At 37.2% G+C, this 23,972-nt stretch overlaps 1 protein-coding gene across 1 annotated transcript in view; it reads left to right on the top strand.

Moving 5' to 3' along the window:
- Positions 1-3,446: 3,446 nt before the first annotated feature.
- LOC105194897 (limbic system-associated membrane protein) overlaps positions 3,447-23,972 on the top strand; it is an 83,026-nt gene continuing 62,500 nt past the window's right edge. Inside the window, exon 1 of the mRNA XM_039447832.1 lies at positions 3,447-4,364. The gene's annotated coding sequence lies outside the window, so the exon portion shown is untranslated. The remainder of the gene's footprint in view (positions 4,365-23,972) is intronic.

Below are 23,972 nucleotides of genomic sequence, written 5' to 3'. Positions count from 1 at the left end.
CCTGTGCCCTCCCAGGCCCGGGAACTGGGGAGCCCCGGTCGGTGTCACGCGAGGGTAAAGAGGGTAAATCAGTCCTAGACACTCACTTTAACGAGAGTAAACGCGCTCGTTTCCCAAGTACAAAATACCCCTAAGGCGGCTAAAGTACCATTTGGCCATTTTCAGTTGACTAATATGCGGAACTTCTTAAATCGATTAAAAATCCTCAAAGAAGCAGATGTTTCTTTTATCCGTACCAACGTCTAATTTTTGTAAATTAAGAATAATTAAAAATTGATCATTTTTTTCCACACATAGCAAATCTATCATTGAGAAAGATATTTTATGATGCAATCTTACTAACGTTTCTCAAAACAAATGATATAAATATAAATAGCACAAAGTTACTTTCATCCATCACTAAATACCGAAAAAAATACAGTTTAATTTATAATAATTGTAAAAGTAGACATTTCTTAACTTTTATAAAATTACATTATTTTCTTTCCAATTGAATCCATTCTTCTGATGAAGCAAGAGAGATTTAGATCGCATATTAAAATAATAGAAAAAAAATGAGTTATCTGGATTTTATATGCAAGTGACGTTTGACTGTAGCGGGTAGATTCGAAGACTAGTGTTTAACGAGAATTAGCATCTAATTTGCAAGTCTGCATTTATAAGTACGTTTATTAGATGTGCGTCAGATTTTTTTTATTAGCTTTTACAATTTATGCAACACCGTAGAGTATCGTGCAGCAAGGCGTCTTTTCACTATAAAGTTTTATCACATTTCTCAACGACGCGACGTTTGTTCGTATACGGCAAGGCTAAATTCAAGTGAAATAACCGTTAAATATAGGAGACAAACAGTAGCGCTGTACGTAGAATGCACTTTATATCGTGGTGTTACAACAAATGAATTTAAAGAGCTATTTGACAATTCACTTTATTGCAATCTTGCGATGTGAAATGATCGGTAGAGGGGGAGGGGGGAGGGATTTAGTCAAAGAGAACGAGGGCACAGTCAATCGGGGAGGAAACGTGCCGGCTGAGAGAAGGGGTGAGAGCGAATGCGGGAGGAAAAGGTGGAAATATACAAGAGGCAACTGGTACCTGCAGAGCGAGCGAATCAATAGCCTTCTCATAAAGATTTCCACGTAAAAACACGTCCAAAGCGAGGAGTTTCTTTGCACGGGGAGCGCTATCGCGCGCTCACCGTAATCGGAATTGCGGATTTAACGAACTCTCGATTTTGAATTAATTCGGAAACGACGGCGTATTAAATTCCTTTAATCTTTCGAGTCCTCGGCGCGGTCTTCGGCAATCCTGGGAGGTCGGTTACCACGATCGCGCTGGAATATTATACAATAAAACGAAACCGTCGTTCATTCTCGTTACCGCGACAAATAATAATCCCGCGCCGCCGATGTCCGATGTAAGCCGAGAAAAACACTACGGAGGCACCGTATATCTCCGACCGGCGTTTATCGCGCGTTACCGGGGACAACCTAGCGACCTAAAACCTGCAACGGAGAGAAGCGCCACTATCGTAAGAAATATTAAAGGGTCGGCGAAAGAAAAGAAAAAAAAAAGAAAAGCCCGAACCGGATGTTTGAATGGTCCATAAAATACGATGGTTGAATTGGCCCGAGCTCTATGACGCGCGCCGGGACGGCCGGCGGTGTGAAAAATGTTCCAGCGGTGCCGCGATCGAAATGAAACGATCGCATTATTACTTGGGTGTGGTAGAAGTTATACCGAAGGTCTTAAGGTTTGCCGCGGCTCTACGGGGCTTTATGCCCGATCCGCAATCGAATTCCCTTTTTTCTTAACGAAACTGCCGAGGCATTGGCGATTCTTCCGTCGCGCGAATAAAATTGCAACGCTTTACAGACGGAAATTTCTGACATATAAATGTGACTTTACGTCGCGAATAGCTTTAACCTTAAAGACTCGTTATATACAAACTTCATTGATTTTGTTAATATTAAAAAAAAAAGATTGTGTCATTTACATAGAAAGAACGTAAATTTACAATTTTTTGAATATTTATTTCTTACTTTATGTTCGTACTTTCTTATTTTGTGTTTACGATTCTTTAATTGGTCGTTAAAGCGCCGCGCGTTAATTAAGAAATAACATGGTCTTGTATCTCATGTTTGTTGCGCCATATCGAACACAACGGGCAACTCGTTTGTTTTACTTCCGGTAAAAATTCGGAATTTAGGTCCAATCGAATATTTTTGCTGGTAACCTGCTGGTAACGTATGGTATGGAAAATGAAAACTCGCTCTAGCCGATGCTCGCGGCGCAGTTTTTCGAAGCTGGTGCACGAAACCGTTTTTCCGGGAGGAGGACGTCCGCGCGCGACATTTTCAAGAAATTATCTCGCGCAATTTTCTACCTTTCGCCCGTATCTTTTACTACCTAGCCAGAGAACACGATTTTGTATTTTATCGACGAATTTTCACCGTGACACGTGCCGATACGACGCTAGAATTACTTAATAAATACAAATTACACGATCCATAAGCCCCATCTCTGTTAAATATTTTTTAAAAGAGGTGCGCGACTCGTATAGATTTGAAACAAAAATCGGACTTTATTAAAATCATTTTTTTAATAACGTTTCTGTAATAATGCAAAGTTAAAAAAAAGCGATTCGACGGTGATGCATGAATCTTAATTAACTTTTTCTTGAAGAAACTAAAATTGTTAACAGCATCAACTTCACATTTCTAGGTCGCGACGAAATAATTTGTGATGCATCCAGACATGAAAAAAAAAATTAAACACCCATTGAAACAAAAAATAATAACGGTAACAATAATTTTATCGAATGTGTCAAATGCTTAAAAATAATTACGTGCACATGGAATAATAAACTGTTTTTATTTCAATATTTTGAAGCATAATGAAATATCAAGAGTAAATGCAACGAACTTGTAGAATGTATAACTGTGGGAGGTTATTCTTTGAAAGGTTTACTCTTTAATTTAAGTAAATAAGAAAATTCTTCTTTCATGGTAGAACAAAAATGATTTCTGAAAGAAACTTCTTTTGATTTCATTCATTTTATTCGTTAATTCAGAGGGAACTGTTGAAAAAAATGCATTGAATTGAAGAGCCAAGAATGGCGGTGAGAGAACAATTCTTAGACGTGTATCCTGCTATTGACCGGAAGAGGAGATCGAGACGCAAATAGAAAGGGGTAAGTGGAGAAGGACAGGCGGGTTGTAGGACACATACATATACATACACACATACACACGTATGAGGAACGAGGGAGGCGCAAGGGAGGCGAGAAAAGAGAGTAGTGGTTTCCTCGTCAAAAAAGATGAAGTCAACGCGGTTTCGGGGAGGGTGGCTGCACACGGGGCCGAGCCCGCGGCGACGCGACGAGCGGGGGTGCGTTCTTTAAGGTAGGGGGCATGCGCGGGCGTCCGGGGGTGCAGAGCGGCTCTCGGAGGTTAGTCGCCTGCCAACATCACGACGTGCCGCTCGTGCCTCGCGATCGTTGGATTTACACGCACTCGCTCTTCTCCCCCTACCACCCTCTCATCGCGCTGTCAGCCTCGCTCGTCATCGGTATCCGATTTGTCATCGGTCTAGGCATCGATCGAGGCATCGAACTCGATCTTCCTGGCGTTTACCTTTCGGCGACGAGTCTCGCGAATCGAATCGCACGAGCCTCTCATCGAACTGCGATTTCAAATTTGTCGGGGAACAACGCGCGTGTATTTTTTTTTTTTACGTGTACACAACGACAATACGGCGACGACCGCGCGCGTATTTCGGGGATGCGACAGTGCGCCAGGAAAGTGCTCCGATCGACCTGTTAAAATGTGGATCGCGCGATCGCGATCGCGCACGAAGGACGATTGACAGTGCGTGTATATAGTGACTTATCCGCCGGAGGCTTCTCGACGCGTTTCTCGCTCGAGCGAACGCTTTGTTCTTCGGCGATCGATTGTGAATCACTTGAAATTGAAGTGACTGACCGCGGGCGTGATGACGCGGGTGCGCGTTCACCCCCGGGACCAGTTTTCGCGATTCGGCTGAGCGGTGCCACCTCTTCGACGAAGAGCGATCCGTCGTCGTCGTCGTCGTCGTGAGGTTCCGCAAAGGTACCAGCTGCAACGAACTCGCGGACCGGACGTGACTGCACTGCGTGTTTGTCACCGTCATTGCGGTATAACGGCGCGTAAAAGTGCGCGCGAACGAACGGCCTGGATCCGAATTCCTTCGAGACGAAGAGGATCGCAGTGCGATTTCCCAGCGGCGATTTGGATGCGCGTCTGGAGTGCACGGCGCGGGAACGCGACTCTCGTCCTTCAGGAGGAGATTCGCCGCCGTGTTCGGAAAGTGTAGTTACGAGATCCGTAAGTGGAAATCCATCCGTTTCTTTATTCCGGGGTGTACGGACGTACCATTGAATCTGACGTATTGTGAAGTGGACGAGACGTTCCAAAAAGGCGTGTCTACCGCGCTTCTCGGCGGGATCTAATCTTTGAGTAATCTTTGCAATGGTGCAACGGCGGCCGTCTAACCGTCGACCGAATCCGTACACGAAAAGATTTTGCTGAAGCGTCTAAAAATTTTAATAACCAAATAATCTGACAGCAATTTTATTGGATCATCGAAATAATCGTGATGGACGTGTCCTAGCATGATCATCATCCTGAATGCTGAAAACGTTTTAACGTTCTAGCAACCAACTTGAATCCTACATTATCATTTTGACGGTCTAACAAAATTGTTTTTAGATGCATATAAATTTTTAGTCAAAACTATTTTTTTTTGTTAGTATCATCATAATTATAACTAATAAATGCTTTTAAATAACAAGCGCCATATGACGCTTGTGCTTTTATTGTTAAAATTCCATTCTCATAGAAATTGGCGCTTAAAAATAAGAACGGATTTAAAAAATGAAAGGAAATTTCTAAATTAAAAATTTCTAAATAAATATACCAAGTAAAAGGTCTTTTTTACATATTAAAGTAAAATTTTAATATGCGTCGCACAATTAAAACTTGAAACAATGTGTTCACAGTTGGAATTAATACGAAATGAAATCAACCAAATGGAATTAATGCCAAAAATTTTCAGCTAAGTCAATTTTAATGTTATCAATTCTCTTTGTAATCGTGCGAATTACACTAACGTTAGTTCGCTCATCTTATGGCTTAATAATCATCAATTTATTCTCTAATACTAGACAAAATTGTATCAAATTTTGTAGTTCAATATTATAATTTTACTTAATTAATTTAATTAAGTCTTATTGAATTTTGCATATCGTTCCTTTGTGAATGTATTTTAAGGCTGATTGTATTGAAGCGTTATTCAGTGGCTAATAATAAACGGAGGGTGCGCAATTGACGTTATGCCAAATATTGTACTAATAATCATACAATGAGAAGCATATGTTATCTGCATAAAGGATTAATGATGTGGTTAAAAGGGCGCAACAATAATGGCAACAATTTCGGTAGCGTTTTGGCATAACAATAACAACGGAACTCTTAATTTCAACGGGGCTCGCGATGTCAGCGGCGGGCCGGCTGATAAATGGAAATACGCATTGTTGCTTTATAACAAACGGCAAGCAATAATATTTGGAAATAGCGGAAATAGCAACGGAAAATTTTTGCTTCATCTTCTAATTGAATTTCACGTTATTTCGCACGCCACGACGTTGCGATGATGAGCGAGCGAGAGCGCAGGAGACGGGAAGCTTCGATTTGCACTCCAGACGAAAAACGTAATACAATTTATCAACGACGCCGTGCGAATTTCGGTGCCGAATATGCAATCGACTGTACACGCTGAATATGCAATGCGTTCTCCAACTTATATCTTTTGCGGAAGGAATTTTATTGGGCGGCGCGCGCACGGCTATCGGGCGCTTTGCGCAATAAAATGTTCAAAGCTAATCGATTATCCCATCGAGCCGAGTTTGGATCCTCGTTTTTAGAGTTTTAGAGTTTCGTTTCGAGTTTGTCTACGGATTTTACGCCGCTGAAATTATATTAGCCATGCAGAGAGAAACGTGATAAAATATTCAAGCTAGTAGAATGTAACTTTAGTTGATCACTGAATATTAGACTTTTATTATTTCGTTTAAGCACGTGAAAATTTTAGGTATAACTTTCAGCATGAACACATTTACCGTGCAAATCCAGGCAACGTTAGTCTTCTATAATTTTTAATTGCATAGCGTGCTTACTAATAATAAAATGAGTATTTTTTTATTTAAAGATATTTAGTATGAGAGATATTTGCACTTATGCCCACTTATAATCTACTTGTAATCGACATTAGATGCAATAAAATATTTTATCGAACATGTAAAAGATGCTTTAACGTTGGAACAAGAACGCAAAGAGCGTGCATCTGTATTTCTATGCATCGGAAAGTGATTTGAAACGCAGATTACACGGATACCGTCACATTTAGGCTATCGCGAATACGCGAAATAGGCGACAATCAGTACATATCACTATTCGCGAGGCCGATAATAATTTCGTCAATTGTCATCCATCGATCGCGTTCTGTTGTGCCATTTCGACGGTGTACGCGCAGAGCGCGATCCGTAGAAACTACCAATATTTTCTGACACAACAGAACCAGTCGTGGAGATTACGCGCGGCTTCGGTCGATAACGCGGCTTTGATGTTAAGCGTAGAATTTTTCCGTCGAACGGTTTTCCGACCGACGCTTTCCGTAACGAATCGTCCCGGTGGACGTTGCGAGTCCATCAGTGGCTCGCAGCGGACCTGTTAAAACGAGTAATTAATAGGCGCCTATTATCGGCTTGTTGCGTGGCACTCTGGGAGTGTCAGCGATTCTTCATTGAAACGTTATTCAATCAGCCGCATTAACCGTGCAACTCATTACCATTTCTATCGTGAAGTAAATCAATTTATGTGAAATAAAAAGAAAAAAAATATAATGAAGGTTCTTTTGTTACGCAGTTATCTGGTAATAACAACAGGCTAATAAAAGCGCGAAAAGAAGCTCATAATTAATTAAATCGTATGTCAAGGTAATTGAATGAACAATTCCGATAAGATTTCTGGAAAACAATTTAATTAGAGGAACAAGTAAAAAGGATTAGTTGAACCGTGATAAAATTTTATGTCATTGCATTTTATATAGTCGTAAGCAAAAAACATTTTTATTTATATTTATTAAAAAAAAAAAAAAAAAAAGTTCAGTGTGACGTGCGCGAATGGATTTAATACACGCCGCGGAATGAAATCCTTCTGCAGAAGCAATTGATGATTTAATATTTTGGAAAGCGTAGACAATTGTGCGCTGGAAAATTGTATGACCTTGCTAAAAGCTCGGTTTTCACATTGATATTCCGTGAAAAATGAATTTCGATCGTTTTAAACAAAGTACGTTACACGAATGTTGTCGCTGTCACACTTAGGAATTGCTTACTCAAACTCTTGAGCGACGATAAGGATTGCAATGATGTAACATTGTTCAAAACATGGTTCAAATTACATATGAAAAAAATGTTCAGGAGTTTATTTTTTTTATGTATATACATGTATTACGTTATTGTCATGATATAATATTCAAATTACCAAGTGATAGCTCCTACAGTTTCAATATAATTTGTGTTACATTAAAAATGCGGTTTACCATCTCAGGGCGATATATTGGAACTTTAAAGACGCTTCTAGTAATTCTACGCGTTCGGTGTTTAATGCAGTTATGCAAATTAAATTAATAATATAACGCTGTTGGCGAACCAACTCTACCGAATCGCGATCTAATTGTTTCGCGGGTCATACCGATGACGGGGTCTATGAGAACGTGTGGGAACGGGAGGGAAGGAGGGACGAGGCGCAATTAATTACTTTGATTATGATTAGCCGTGCGTTATGCAAATCGCTTAGAGAGGTAGACGCACGACCGATATTCGGCCACTTTGCTAATTGCCCTTCGATTTGCTAGTGGTTTTAACGCGTGTAAATTAGAATGAATGCAAAACTTCATTCACTCTAATTCAAACATATATTCACTATTGAGTGAACATCATTGCATTCTGTATGAGCGCAAAAATAATCTGTGATCGTTAGAACGAAACAGCAGACGAAAGCACATTTTCGTATTTGTTAACTTGATTCATTAATTTCTTGCAATTTAATAATAATAATCTTCTTGATTATAGAATACCGATAGATTATAGAATATCGATTAATCCGTGAAAATAGCATCTGATGCTGCTAGTAAAGATACTTATAACAACTTAAATAGAAAGTAAATATTTTCCACAATATTTGCATTGTCATGATAGATAAATTTTATAAGCAATTTTTCGAATAATTAATAAAATTTTGAGTTTATAAAGCAATCATTTATGCCTATGTTAATATCATTTATTGTAATAAATTGTAATACAATTTAGAAAACTTGAAGAATTTTACAAAAATATTGATTAGATTTTTATAATAATTATAAATGTATATAATGCAATAAATATAAAATATTCTATAATAAATTAAAAATAAAATTGCACAATTATTATTAGCTACATACTAATAAAAAATTGACATCAATTGGACTTGATTTTAATTTTTCAAATTGTTGTTAGCACGCACAAAACGAGATGTAACGTACTAAATTTTTATTTATTATTCATTTCTCATTTATTTCATATTTTTGTCACTAAATGTTGCTCATATTGAGTAAAATTATAAAATATTAATGAGGTATGATTGGTACACAGCGATTCAACAACTCTCTCGACATACAGAATCTCGAATTTTTCGAACAAATTTTAACAATGTGTTCTATAAACTGAAACGAGAAGAAAAATGTATTATAAATATAGGTCCTAAAATGTTTTATTAAAATGTTACAGCAAAAATATGAAATTTTATTATACAGTTTTTCACTTAGATGAGTTTGCATTTCAATATGCTGTCCGCCTATGTCACAGGCTTGGCAACGAGATAATATGGAATTTATCACCGTAGAAACTTTATGTCGATTTTATTTGATCTCTATAGTTACAACGATAATTCTTTGTATTAGTTCATCTCTCGACGTTGACTTGTGTTTGATAAACTTTGTTTTTCACTGTCCTTCACAAATAGAAGTCTATTGATATTTATACATCAATCCTAAACCTGTATTGACACGACGGATGGCATTTTGAAATGTAAACTTGGATGAAAAGTTGTTTCTTGCAGATTTTATATTTTTGCTGTAACTTGCTAACTTTTAAATAAAATATTTTAGAAACTATGTTAAATAAAATTTTTTTTCCTATTTTAGTTCGTAGAACAAACTGTTAAAGTATGTACTAAGTCCACGCTCTGTGTAAATCAGCAACTCTCTCTCTCTCTCTCTCTGAGAATACACCAAATATTATACATCGTAGATTAAACAAATATCCTTGTGACATACTATATAATATCACTGATATAAACAGATTCACGATAATTACAAACAGTAATTACAATGAATAGCCCAATTCCGCGGAGGTACAACCTACATTTTGTAATTCCGTTTCGATGCTATGATTAATCAATCACCCACTAGAGGCTGCTGATCCCATTTCAATAGATGCCGTTTTCCGCGATTATAATTCAAAGCGTTATCGAGTCACTGAGCGAGTAACTTACGGCGTGACAGCCGAGGTAATGCGAAATGAGAAGATGATCGATTAAGCTATTTTCAAGTTTCCCGATACCGCGCGCACGCTTCGCAATTCAAATTGCACGAGACTGATGCCGCCCGCCTCATTTTCCCCGGACGTGAAGTACCAAGATATTCTAGGAGATGATCGACTGTGTACCCTGCCGTACTCTTTCGTCATAGTTAATTCCCGTGCGCGTCGCGTACGCGTACAGCGCAGACCGCCACAGCGTTTCCCGACAGAGTTAGGACCTGTTCATTTCCCGTCACACACTCGACACAAATGCGACCCGTAGGAGCTGGCCGTCATAAAAAATTCCATTTCACGCCGGCTCACGAGAGGAGCAATAATGGCATACCAACTCCCCAGCTCGGATTCCTTTTTTTTCCTCTAATGTTGTGCCACGACCGACAAGAATTACGACGGACACGAGCGTCCGTTTTTACGCGAGACGTCAGACGTGTCGCCGTCCGTCAGGCCGGTGATCATAAGAGATCACGAGGAGAATTCTTTTCGCACTCATCGTGTGAAGTGCGATGAAAGATAGCAACGTAATGACGACGGATTTTACTCGTAAAATAAATATTGCGAATTTTATTATTGAGAGGGAAAAGTAAAAATAACTCGGTAATGGATACAATAGCTGCAAAGTTTTCACACTTTTTGATATTAATATAATTTATTATAATAGACGGATGCGAATTGCATAATACGAACAAGATTATGTACTTTATATTCGTAAATGCGGATAATACGGACGGAATAAAAATTTAACCGATAAAAAAGAATTCGGTTTTTTTTTGTTATTCATCATAAAAACACACATCAGTCGCGAAATTATTTGCATTACGAAAGGTTCGCTTTGAATACACACGCTTCTGCCGCGCGTGTTTCCTCCTGTCGTTCGCTGAACACGCGTCGTCAATTAATAAAATAACATTTGATATATTAAACGGCAAATGTAACTTGAAGTTACGAAACACCGGATCGCGCGCGCACATTGAAGTTATCGCATACAGCGTGACAAGTAATTTCCAGTAATTTCGGTCTTCGATACACATTTTGTGTAATTCCGCGTTCGACATCGAAATGAAAATCAGGTCGCGAAGTCATCGTCCAGTAAAGTAGAGCAAGGATTAGGCTTTGCGCGACATCGCGTCGATGAGCACGGCGTGTGCGTATATACATATATATACATACATATATATATATATATATATATATATATATATATGTGTGTGTGTGTGTGTGTCATGATATTAAATTCCTAAACGCAACGTATTCCGCCGGGAGGTGACGATAAAAATTACAACACGCTGGAACGTGGCGTGCGACTAAAGTTTGCTGAACATATTAAAATTGCACGGGCCGACGTTGCAATTCTTCAGAGAAAGATTATTAAGAGTAATGGCTTATTCGTCTGTAACATTCATGAGGCTTGTGTTAGAGTACACGAAGTTGTACGTTATCTCTCTGCATTTTTTAAAGCGCGCAAGTACGACTTCGCGTCGCCGAAAAATCGTCGCTGTTTCACTACGTTACGGCTAATATATCCGTCTTATTGGGTCTATAAAATTCCATTCAAGAGTCTATATGCAGATTACGGGCACACAATTGCCTGTAAATTAAATAATACTCAAAGCGAACAAATAAATTTGATCGTATGAATATTTGATCAAATTAAGACGCTCGAGTTTCTTAAACGCAAGAAATTGGGCAAATGAATTGATAAAGGTACTATCGTAAATTCGAGATATAATGTTTCTTAGTTGTGCGCACGCTGCAAGAAACTTCGCCCAGTGGACTGTAATATTCCATTGCTATGTCTGACCATAATTTCCGAGCGAGTGGAAACGCTGGCCCCCGCGTACATTTCGCAGAAAGCGGCCAAATACGAGCGTACTTCGGAGCGTAGTCGTAATTCGATTATCGAAAGTTCCTTGCTCCGCCTCTCAATAAAGACGTCCAGCAGTTTTCACTCAAAAAGTCTTATCGAATTTTATATACATATACGTACATACTCATGTCTTTCCGATGCTTTCAATATCCCTTATCTTATGTTATTTGCTCTCGGCTAATACACATACGTTATATTAATGTATTCATGATAAAATGCAATATAGCCGACGAATTACGTCGCAGAACTATATTAAATTTATTCAACACAATGTTAATATGTAATTAATTTGATTATAGTTTGTACGGAACAATGTTTGCACAGAGAACATGCGGAATTCGTAGGATGTTTCAAATAACGATGTTACATGCGCTCCGCACTCTACTCATCATCGAAATTGTGCTTTAACAATAATTTAACGCGCCGCGTCTAATTTCCATCCTATAAGGAGTAAAATTTTTGACAATGGATATTACGAAGACGAATACGAGAATCCCGCTTTGTTAATAGTTTGCGCCTTTCCCGGGGCAACTTTGTATTTACTTAAGCTTTTCATATACCACTGTTTGCTTTAACGCTTTTGAAAGAGAAACACTGGAGGGCTAGCGCACACTGTCGAATTGAGTGCATTTATAGTTGTTTTACTTCAGCCATAACGACAAAATGTTATGATTCGCGCAACGAGAAATAATTAGAGAGTGGAATTTTTCAAAATTATTCAATAGAATTAATTTCAGAGTTTCAGCTCTGGCCGAGCCGCTCATTACTGCTCATTCGTTCGTGCGTTTCCTACTCGCAAGAACAGATAACAATCGTTGCTAATGCGGATTAAGGCTCGATTAAACAGTAAAGACTATCGTTAATATACATTGCAGGGATTACAGCGTTGATTCATAAAACGAAATGTCCGGGTTGAAGCAAGCAGAATCGTCGGGCTAGGAATTGTTCTTGTCTTTATGTAATAATCAAGCTCCGTTGCCCGAAGCGCGTCGCGGGAAGCTGCACGGAGCGGTCCCCCAGGTACGGAGAGAACGACTTTATCAAAGGTACATTACTTATTCCCGTCCCATTGAATTAAATGTCCTCCTGGACACGGCGGCGACGCCGAAGTTGCGGCGCGGGTTTCGAATGAGACACGATGCCAGTTGTCGCCAGACGTAGCTTTGCCACTCGCGCAGAGAGAAATACCGTATACCAGCAATCTGTATCTCGTTAGCTGAACGCAACTTTCTTCTAATTGTCATAGTAAGTATCGAAGAAGAAACACTGTGCGCAAGCACCGAGTCCGCGTAACGTAATTACATCGAAGCAAAACTAAACTCGAATAGCTCCGGTCTTATCGAGCCGTTATTGTTATCGCGCGGCTTAATTTCCTCCGTCTCTGGCAGAGGTGATTTGCATCGTACTTGCTTGCTGGCAGATCATTATCAACGGCTGACAAAAGGGCCGCTATAAATGCTGACACATCGGCTGATACAATTTTAATCGTCCGCGCAAATCTATATTTCGCTCGCCTAAAAAGTATTCGGGCAATTATACAGATGCCCAAGAAAGATAGCGAGAATTCCTAATAAAATTTAAAATAAAATTTAAATAAACTCAATCTCTTGAAATGTGTGTGTGTGTGTGTGTTCTAACAAAACGCGAATAAACCTTCTATCAATCATAAACAACAAGGGGATCGTTAAAGCGGAACAAGCAATAGCCAAAGATAATAGTAGAACGAACGAATTGCTACGAGTGCAATAAAAATGTTGAATTCTTTTTTTTTCAAGATAATGGCAATATTGGAATTCTAGAAATGTTCTTTTATCTTCGATTTATTCAGAATAACTAACGTAAGATACGAATTAAAATATACCGCAAATTAAGTGTTTTAGTCGCGAGATTTATCACATTAAAAATATTATACCGAAGCGCTTTTAGGGGACAACAAAATTTAAGAAAACAGTGAAAAATGTAATATCAAGTAGTACACAAGTCAAATAAAATAAATACTTTTAACATAAAATAATATTTTTTAAAAGTAACAAAATTTACATTAATTTTAGGCATCGAGATCTGCCTCGAAAAATGACATTTTTCTTCACTTAATTGTGTTATTTATATTACTGGTCTTTATATTTTCGCTTAATTATAAATAACATAATATAATTAATGGAAAAAGCTACTCTCTATAAAGAAATTTTAGAATCTTGAATTAGAACTACGTTGCGTAATCTCAACGGGTGTATCAATGTTAATATTACTGATAATAACAAACGCATAATGCGGTATCTCTCCTCTGGTTTCGGTTGAGCTGCGATTAACGTTTAGCCGTTACCTGTTAATAAAACGTAAAGAAAATCTCGATATTGCACGTAATTTATCAAATGCATTGAAGCACCAACATCATTAATATATAACGGCGCTGGTCTGGATTACGATGATTTTCAATTTCTTTGATTTATACAGCAACGGTGTATCGCATTGTGTTTGTCCATATCCAGCACGTCGGTGACAATGACATACGATTCTAATACATCGACATTTTCAGTCGTACTATATATAATTAATAAAATTGAGCACGACATATCGTTTCCGTTTGTATATCATCGCGATGAATTAGCTCCTTTACATATTCGTGTTAACAAAACTCTCTGTGAATATATAAAATATTAACTCGTGTATACGTGTAATCGATTTCACGTCATTTTTGTACAAGACGTATCATGGTCCCCATGAGACACAATATTACAGCACGCAATATAATATTTTTGAACACAAATTTTCTCCTATAATTAGAAAAATGATAGCAAAACCGTAAATTATATGCGCAAAAATTATATGTTACAAGTCAATTCCAAATAAATTTTACGTGAAAGATAAAAATTCAGCGAGCTGAGAATTTATTAAATTTAAAATTGAGTTATGATACACGAACGTGTATCATTTTATAACTTCGCAGACACGTTGAACGCGACTAACGTGTTGTTATTGAGAACGGAAGAAAAATGTATATCAATTTGTTCGAGATAACTCTATTAGCGTGCAGTTAAAATTTTTTTGCGCAAACGCTGCATCTTAAATTGCTTGTGATTCTTGCGTTTCCGTCGAGCGAATTGCTAATATATTCGAGCTTGCAGAACGTGTTCCTGACTTTTTGTATTCATGAAGGGTCGCCTCTCATTGTACGCGCGAGGATTTATACCCGAATGGAGCATAAGTAAAGGAGAACCGGACGACGAAAGAGGGTAAAATTTATTATGCTCGGACATATCCGGGCGCCGCGACACCCTTAAAAAAAAGTGAAATGCATAGCTAGTCCAACCTCGGCCGGATCTACAATGGAATGCCAGTGTTATATCTCGGCGTGCTTTTATTTTAATTGTCAAGTTGAACGACTCGCGTGCATAAGAGTGAAAACCTTGTGGAAAATTTGGAAAATTAAAAAATAACAGCGTAATGTAACAGCGAGAGAACGTGCGAATTGAATTATTGGGCGTATTTTCAACTCTGTTAATGATATTATACAATATACAATAGGATATCATTATTATTACATTAATTACGAAACGAATCAGAATTACGATACTAATTGCAGTGAAAATTTAATGAAATTGTAAAAATTATGTATTCAGCGCGTAAAAATTGAAGTAATAACACGGATAACTTGATGAGACAAACATTGCGAGATGATAACTTTGGCTCATAAGGAATAATAATTCCGTACTTTGCCATAACGACTAAATTCCTCAAAGCTGTGCTTGCATTGTTCATGTCTCATGTCGGCGAGAGACACGTATATTCTCTGTTTGCATTCGCGAGATGAGACACGACACGACGACGTTTGTAATTCCGTCTGATCTTGACTTCGCGGCACCGATATTTCCTCCCCCACACCCTGGCAAGTGTAGAAAAAATATTAGCAGCACGTAACGTGAAGCGATACGCCATTTCCAAAGGATACTCGAAAGCATGAACTACCGTTGGGTTCAATTTCCCGGGAATGAAGATGGAGCTTACTCTCTCTCTGTATGTTGTTACAGTGCTACTGCACGCCCCATATCCCGGGCTCGCCATCATTGCATTCACCAACGGCGGAAGCGTCGGGCTTGCTCGATAAATCTTTCGTACATATTGATATCACCATTGATTAAATCGTAGTCGTAATTAAAATTAAAGCAGGCGGGAACGTACCGGGCGTACATGCCAGTAACTCGATCGGAGTGGACTATATTTTTTGACGTGTGCCTGAATGCGACCTGATTTTTGGAAAATTCATCTCGGAATTTAAAACTACGCTGCAATTTTTTTTTTTATTGTAATACAGTTTCGCGTTGGTAATTTTAGATTCGGGAGTTCCAATAACACCCAGATTTATTAACTCGCACGAGACAACTAGCGCGCTTGATCCGGTCGCGAGTATTAAAATATGAACTCCTTATTTTCATCAAATATGTATAGATTAACATTCTTTTAAAGTCATACATCGTAAAAAAACAATTGAAAAAAATAGTGATGTAATTGACAAAATGAAATGAACATTTTCTCATTACGTGACTTTTGTATTTGTTCTATGGATGTAAAATGTGCAGAAAATGAATCGGGCTATTTCATAGCGATTGCATGTAGAATTAAATTCAAAATAAGTAATTTCGCAACTCTGATGCTTTTCTGCAAGTATATAAATAGTATAGTAAAACGAATATTAATCGTAACAATTTTATACGTATCGCGAGTTCGCGAAAGCAATCTTGATGTTAAACGAGCTGTAAACGGTGCAGCATAGAAATTTTTTAGCATAGTTATTTCTGTAGAATATGGGATTTAATTATTCCTGCAAAGGTTATAGTCGAAGCAGGTAAAAATGCTTCTAGCTAAAAAAACATTCAAAATTTGTTATATAAAAAAGGCATAATAATTAATTCAGACACAGTATTAATTCTTAATATACACGTATGTACCAGTTATTGTATAATCACCAAATTTTAATTAAAAAAATTTTATCTCTAAATATACAATACAAAAAAAGTATTACAAAGACATTGGAGATTAACTTAGAAAACGAAGAGTTATGCAATAACTCATATATACGTGTTTAAAATTAATACTGTGCCTGAATTAGTCCATTATTTGTGTCTTTTTCACTTAACAAGTTTGACTTTTTTTACGGTCCGGGCAAATTTGACCCCCTTGTACAGTTGGATAGAATCTTTACGCTTCCAGAATATTTGAATATTCAAGAAATATACTTTATAAAGGTAATTTAAAAACGTACATAGGCGAGAAATAATTGTAACGTCATAATTTCCTTCCATAAATTATTTTAATGTTGGCATTTTCACAAATGAAACATGCTTGAATTAAATATTATAACAGTTTAAAGCGTGCTGTGTGTAAATTTCATTACGTGTCTTATACAAAGGTGAAAAAGGATTGCGTATGATGAAAATAATATCTGTATGCTTGTAACTCTTTTCGCTTTGATAATTAACTTTTATATATGCGAATATTTCAAAATTTTGATAAATTTTACAAAATACTTAAGTAATTAAAAAAAAATAAAATAAAAGCAATGTAAGTTCTTTTCATAAAAGTTATATTTGTCTTTCATACAATTGTAGCCGCACGGTCACTTATTTTAATGCACATTACTACGTCGTTCAAGATGAAAGCGTGTTTCTTTCTTCGCGAAGAAAAGTCGATGTGAAGCTCCGATTTTCTTTCTATCCATTTGACATCTATTTTATTTTCGCTACTAATGCTTCAGCAATTCTTTGCTTTCAAATCGGTCTGGATTCTTACACCCGCAGAGGGGATGCTAAAATTTGTTTTGGAAATTCTCCTTTGTGCTTTGTTCTGTAATATCCGATCGCTACACTTGCATTTGACAAGTTGTCAATAGAATATTTCGATCTGTCTCGTTTCCGTTTGGACAAAGTATAATAGTGACTATAAATTCAAAACACTGAAAAATGAAAGAGAAAGAGAGAGAGAAACATAACTACTATAACTATCTTAGTATAAAAACATAAGTACAATAAAGAACTTAGAACAATGTCTAAAGTCTTTTTCACATTAAATTAAAACTTCTATTTAAATAAAAAGTAATTAGCGTCTTCCAGACGCTTCTTTTTTAAATTTTCTAGAATTTCAATTTAATTAGAACAGAGATTCAATTACTGCTCAACTTTAACTTAAAGGTGAGTAAATTAAGTGTCAGTTTTATCGACGAAATATTGGAGTACATTTACTTTTTTAACTAAATGATGTATTATTTATATCTAAACCAGACGATTTTTAAATCAAATTATACTTGTGTCTTTATAGATAGATATATTGTTCTGAAGTCTTACGCTTGTATCAAGATTTTCAACGTAGACAAAACCACATTAATAAATTAAGAAATTGCTTAAAATAAATTCGTGACTATATAAACGTATGAGAGTGAAAGTGAAATTGAAAAAGTATAACAATATTCTGTTAATAAATTGCAGACAACACATTATGACCAAATTATTTTATCTTCGTGCAAATACAAAAATATTAAAAAAAAAGATTAAATAAAAATCTTTATTTTATAAAAAATATTAACTAATCTCTTTAAGTCATATTACATTAATAAATATCCGAGAGATATAAGCCAAACGCAAAATTTAAATAAATATATTCAAGATAGATTATATTTATAAATAGCAGTAATCGTAAGAGAGGCGAACAATATTTATAATTAGAAACTGGAGATGCGAACAAGTGAAAGCAACGGTGGTAAAGAGGCGGTAAAGCGTAGGAAAAGGGATTGGAAAGAAAAGATGGGAACAAGTGTGTCCCGGTATTTGAGGAAATGACCTCACGGTGCTATGGCCTCTCGCCGCTAACGAGAGCAGGAGGACAGGAGGCGGGCAAGACAGAATAAGGGGGAAATATGCGGAAGAGACTGCCCTTTGCATAACGTGCAGCGACCTACAAGCCCGCTGGGGGGAACGTATTATTGCAATTTCACATGCAAAAGTTATTACACGAAATTGTCTGAAAATTGCACCCCGGCTCAGCCGCGCTTGTCCTCCTTCGCCCGCTTGCCTCCTTTTAAAATAAACTGGCGTTTGCACTTTCCCGCCCGGTTTGCGCAAAATATACACGAAACGGACTTATCTCCCGCGTCGCAGAGCGTAGTCCAAGTCGCGCGCATACCCGTGACGTTAAATCCAGTCAGGAAATATCGTCGCGCGAATCCTCCGTGATATTCGGCGTCGGCGACGTTTACAGGAATGCATCCGCGACGCTCGCAATCCCAGATTTGTGGAAAAATGTCCCGCGCGCTGCACGGTATACGGTTACACGGTGTAGCGACTGCCTGCGAATTTTGTCTGTCTGTCACGGTTCATGTGTTTGATCAAAATCTGTGGGACGAGAGTTACGTACGTTGAAATGCGCGATGCAAACGTAAATAATAATCGTGAATATTATTCTGCAAGCTTGTGTAGACGCATGTAATGTATTTAATGAGCGCCGTGGCATTGATATTCGAAATTTATGGCATTTGCACAGTGGAAGACTATCGTTTCATTGTTATTATACTCGATGCATGAAATAATGTAAATTGATCAACCGTAAAACATTAGGTATAAATAGCTAATATAATATTTTATCGTAAATTGTCCCGCTGGTAACACACCGTACATTTATGTATCGACAAATAAATCGACAGTTTTTTAATACAAAAGAGAGAGAGAAAGAGAGAGGCGGGACTCAGAATATATATTATATTTACGTATATTTACTTTTTCGATATCGATTTATTTTCCCGGCCGACTTGACTCTTCGCGGCTATCCTTTCCACGAAGGGGTCCTGAGACATACCAGATGGCGTGACGAATATCGCGTTCGACTTGTAATTACGGCCACCGAGGTATAACGTGGATAATCAAACAGTCAGACGTTTCTATTCCCAGAGGAAAATCACCCTCTCGCTGCCGGCGGCTCGCGTACGATTCCAGTGTCAAAATCGAGGAGAACGGAAGGGTTGACTAGTTAAATTTTAATGTATCGGAGTAATGTCGCTCGTATCTAACAGATCCGATCGGAAACGTATCTATTTGCAATGTACATGTACGTTTCTTATCGCAACTCCGGTATTGACATACCATTGGGACTAGTGGTGTTTAGTAAAATGACACGAGCGTCAGATGGATGAAAGAGACAAAGGCGAGTAGACCGCATTAATGGCAAGCGCAAAACGCTGCTCTTTCATCAAGCGATTCTTATCGGTTTTCATGCTTGAGCTGTCTGTATGTGTGAACCAGTAATTCGGTTTATCCCCGAGGGTCCTGTCTTCTTAAGCAGCTGCATATGGCGCGGACGTATCGTGGATGCGCGGAGCGCGTGATAAATGAATTATCTCGAGTTTCTTTTCATTGCATCAGCACTTGCAAAAATTGACTTTCCTTCGTTGAATTTCAGCTTCCGGCGACAATAAATTGTATCTGGATCGTTTCTCCTTTTCCTCGCGGAAACGTATAAGATTTCGAGACGAGGAAAACTTAAATTTCCACGCTGCTTCAATCTTCTAAATGTGTATCTTTCAAGATGTCTGCTTGCTTCGCAGTAGAAACTACCGCTTCGTTTGATAATCATCTATTGTCAGCTAACAAGGGCTTTTACAATAATAATTTTGTATAAAAACGTCATTTATCTATTTTAATTACGACAATAAAACGATCTCATCTTCTTTTGCAAATATGCATTGGAACAACATGATAAATACTTCGTTCGTGATGTGACCGTTTACAATGTTACGTATGGCGTTAAAATCCACGTTTACATGTTTCATTCTAGAGTGTACCGTAAAATTCTTTTTGTTTTCTCTACGTCCGCAATGAAAATAGATCCTTTCTATATTTAGATCACGTAAAGATAAATATATTGTGTAATAAAGTACGTTTTCATGACATCGGCGGTGGTTATGTGCTTCGTATCGGAAAATATTCGAACTTTAGCTGGAAGTATGGATGTCCAATCTACCCATAAATTGACTGTACGTGGCACGGTCAGTAAATCGATACGGGAGTACATATCGTAAGAATATTTTACTTCGTGTGATGGAGTCATTGCTCCGTAAAGTTGATAAGTGCAGCCCGATGATATTGGTACTGCATAATTAAACTCAAAACTTATATTTAATGTTGTGAAAATTATACAATAAAAAAAAGAGCTAACGTTATCGCTATTTAAACTCTGTTGAAGAAACGAAATTTGCAATTTGTTTTAGATCCAGTAGTTTTAGACGCAGTAAAAGTAATAAATAATAAACATTTTACTGCGAACGCGTTCTTAATTTTCCAAAAATTTAATTATTTTAAATATTAATTAAATATTAAAATAATCTAATTCTTTATCGTCACATTTTACAATTCTATACTTTCATATTTATATTAAATTTAATTGTGTCTCGCTCTTAGAGCTACAAGAAGTTGCAAAAATTAACAGAATTAAAAGATTAATGATTGGGACATCTTAATTCAAATAAATTTTGCAGATAATACGTAGGTAATTTTGAAAACCTGCCAAGAAATGGGAATTCATAGTTCGAAGAAATGAAGGCTTGCCGCCGTAAATTCTGTTATCTTAAGAAATCCCCGCAGCGCGAATTGCTCGTAAACCTCCCAAGATTTTTAATTATCGTTAACGCGGTAATTTTGCCGGCACACAAATCAAAACGATAATGCACCGCGCGCGAGCGATAAACGATTATATTTGACAATAAATTATTGCTTTGTGCCTGCTCTAATTTTCCGGTAGCTGCACTCGTAACGACTCGCGATGTCACAATTACTGAAATATGGACGTTTAAGCACTTCTACATTAAAGGTTCGTTTAAATTATAATTGTAAAAATCCCAGCTGAATCGAAAAAAGTATTTAAAACGATAAAGTTATTTGAAATAATAAAGGCAAAAAGAAAATCGTAATACAAAGCGCAGTAGAATTTCACGTGCAACGTTTGATACAGCGGAAAAGAATATTTAACAAGTTTTTATTAGATAACAAGCTTTTATTATTTAATCTATTACTTTTCAAATTTAGAGAAACCATAATAATCGAGCTCCTTAATTTTGAAAAGCCCATTTCACGTTATGCAGCCAACCATTTACGATACAATGAAGATTCGATAATTTATTTTTTTTTACTCGCTAAAGTTTGCAGCGCGCTAGAGTTATGGAATATTATTGGATTAAAATTAAAGTTGGATTAAAGATAGAATAAAAACTCCATTCTCTGAATTAGATTCTGGAAAAAATTATCATAATCCATATTTTATGATTTTCCAAAGTAAGAAACGACCACGGAGCCGACTAAGTTGCTCTTTAAGAAACTCTTCATAGAAGTAATTAAAATTATCGTTTCGCGGAGAGACGTTGATAATGAATTTCCATGCGTCGCATTGTTGCAATCAAAAACGCATAATATTTCACTGGCCGACACTGCGGTTTAGGGAAACGATAATAACGAGATTAACGGTGGACAGCTATAAATGAATAAACACCTGATTGTACCGGGATAACAGGCGATTCGAAATACGACAGGCACCGCAAATGCTCAAATAATAAATATAGCAAAATTTCCGGTCGCGTGCGCATGAGGGGTAGAGATCTTTCGGCATAAATAGGATGCTCGTAAGGAAAGCGCGTTTGCTAAGAGCATTTGCGCAGCACGCGTACGTTGCAGGTAATAATTATCCGGCCGACGATTTTTCTCTTCGCGCGTTACGTTGCGTTGTACACATAAACCATACGCACAACGAAGTCCGCTGAATTAATGCAAATTTATGCTCGCATGCTTACGCGAGACCTTCGTTGTAAGCCGATCGGCTTATCGCCGACTTACGGCCCGTAGGGGCAAATAAAACGCGAAAATTACCATGCTGTTTCTCGGAGGTATGTAGTGGCGCTCTACGATTGAGGATCGGAATTCCAGTGAATCATGTTCTATTTTCGAACTCGTGTGTAAAGTTTTACTAAGCTTATGTGTGTGTGTTTGTCGTAAAACTTTCTAATATCGGCTCGTCGAACAGTTATTTTAAGATGTTTATAACGTAATTGATTTACTAACTCTGACACTTTAGATTCTGTTTCATCGACCCGTTGATACGCGCAACAATCACAAAAGTTTTCGTGCAAAATGTCTCAACAATATTTTTAAATTTAGAAAGTAGTAGTAAAAAGTTAGCTTCCTCTGTTTATTCATGACAGTCTTCTATACGCGCGAATAAGAAAGAAAATTTGACATTAAAAATAATAGATTAAATGCGCAAAATAATATCAATATTTAAAAGAATCACTTTTCAAAATTGTAGACATGACAATAAAACTATGCACATTTCATCGCAGGATTAAATTATTATACAAATATTTTATGTTCTTTTGCTTTTTAAGAACATCCAGCTTAAAAGAGTGGAGAAGTTTTGTGACTTTGCATTCATACATATTTTTTAACACAAAAATTTTTAGCGCCGCTACATTTAAAAAAATAAATAATAAAGAAAATTTAAGCAATTAAAACAATTATTATTCAAAAACATTTCTTTGTTATAATATTGATAACTATTAATATAAAAAAAAAATAAAAAAGAATTTTTTATAATAATGATTTAAATGTAGCAAGCTCTAGTGGCATCATATTTAAAGAGAATGGCATGAAATTTATAAACTTTTATATTTTTACACGATAATACCGTGAAACTTAATTTTTTAATTCTAAAATGTTCTAAACGTCATTCCTTTTTATTAGAATAATCCAAATATTTTGTTTACGATTAAATTACTTAAAATTCTCCTTCTGATAAGATTCAATGCTATTTTTAAAAAATAATATGATCAAAAAATTGAAAAAATTCAGGAATGCCTAATTAAATTTATTCTCCAAATTTGATCAAGTTCTTACATTATGTGAAAAGATTGGAGAACCTCTGGAATTCTACTACCTCGATGCTTGAGGAATTTTACTACTAAAAGGGACGGAAGTTCTTAACCTCGAGATATAATTGTAGACCTTAGAGAAACACGTACGTTGAGAAACGAGCGCAGGAGAGTGGTCGACAATAAAACGGGGGACATATAAGGTTGTCATCGTTGTCATCAACGTATAAGGAGAACCTGGCTCGTGACCTAAGGCGAATAAATCCGAGTTCGTACACGATTGCCGCGGGCTCAAGTTCTCCGTACACAATCATTCGTACCATAAAACACGCTCGCGCGTGCACGCGCTTACACGCGGCGGTTAATAAAACGTGCGAGACAGATTCTGTGTGTTTAGAGGATAATCCGTCGGGCGCATCTGTCGGCCTCATAAAGTATTCCTTGTCGTGCCGTGACCCAAGAGGACGGGTAAGCCGTGTGCGGCAGCGAGCTGCGGTTAGTCATCCGTGTCAAATGGGCAAACCTAAACAGAT

The sequence above is a fragment of the Solenopsis invicta genome, chromosome 4, assembly GCF_016802725.1.
Source record: "Solenopsis invicta isolate M01_SB chromosome 4, UNIL_Sinv_3.0, whole genome shotgun sequence".
Taxonomy (NCBI): domain Eukaryota; kingdom Metazoa; phylum Arthropoda; class Insecta; order Hymenoptera; family Formicidae; genus Solenopsis; species Solenopsis invicta.
Note: the sequence above shows the minus strand (reverse complement) of the source record. Positions and strands in the feature narration are given on the sequence as shown.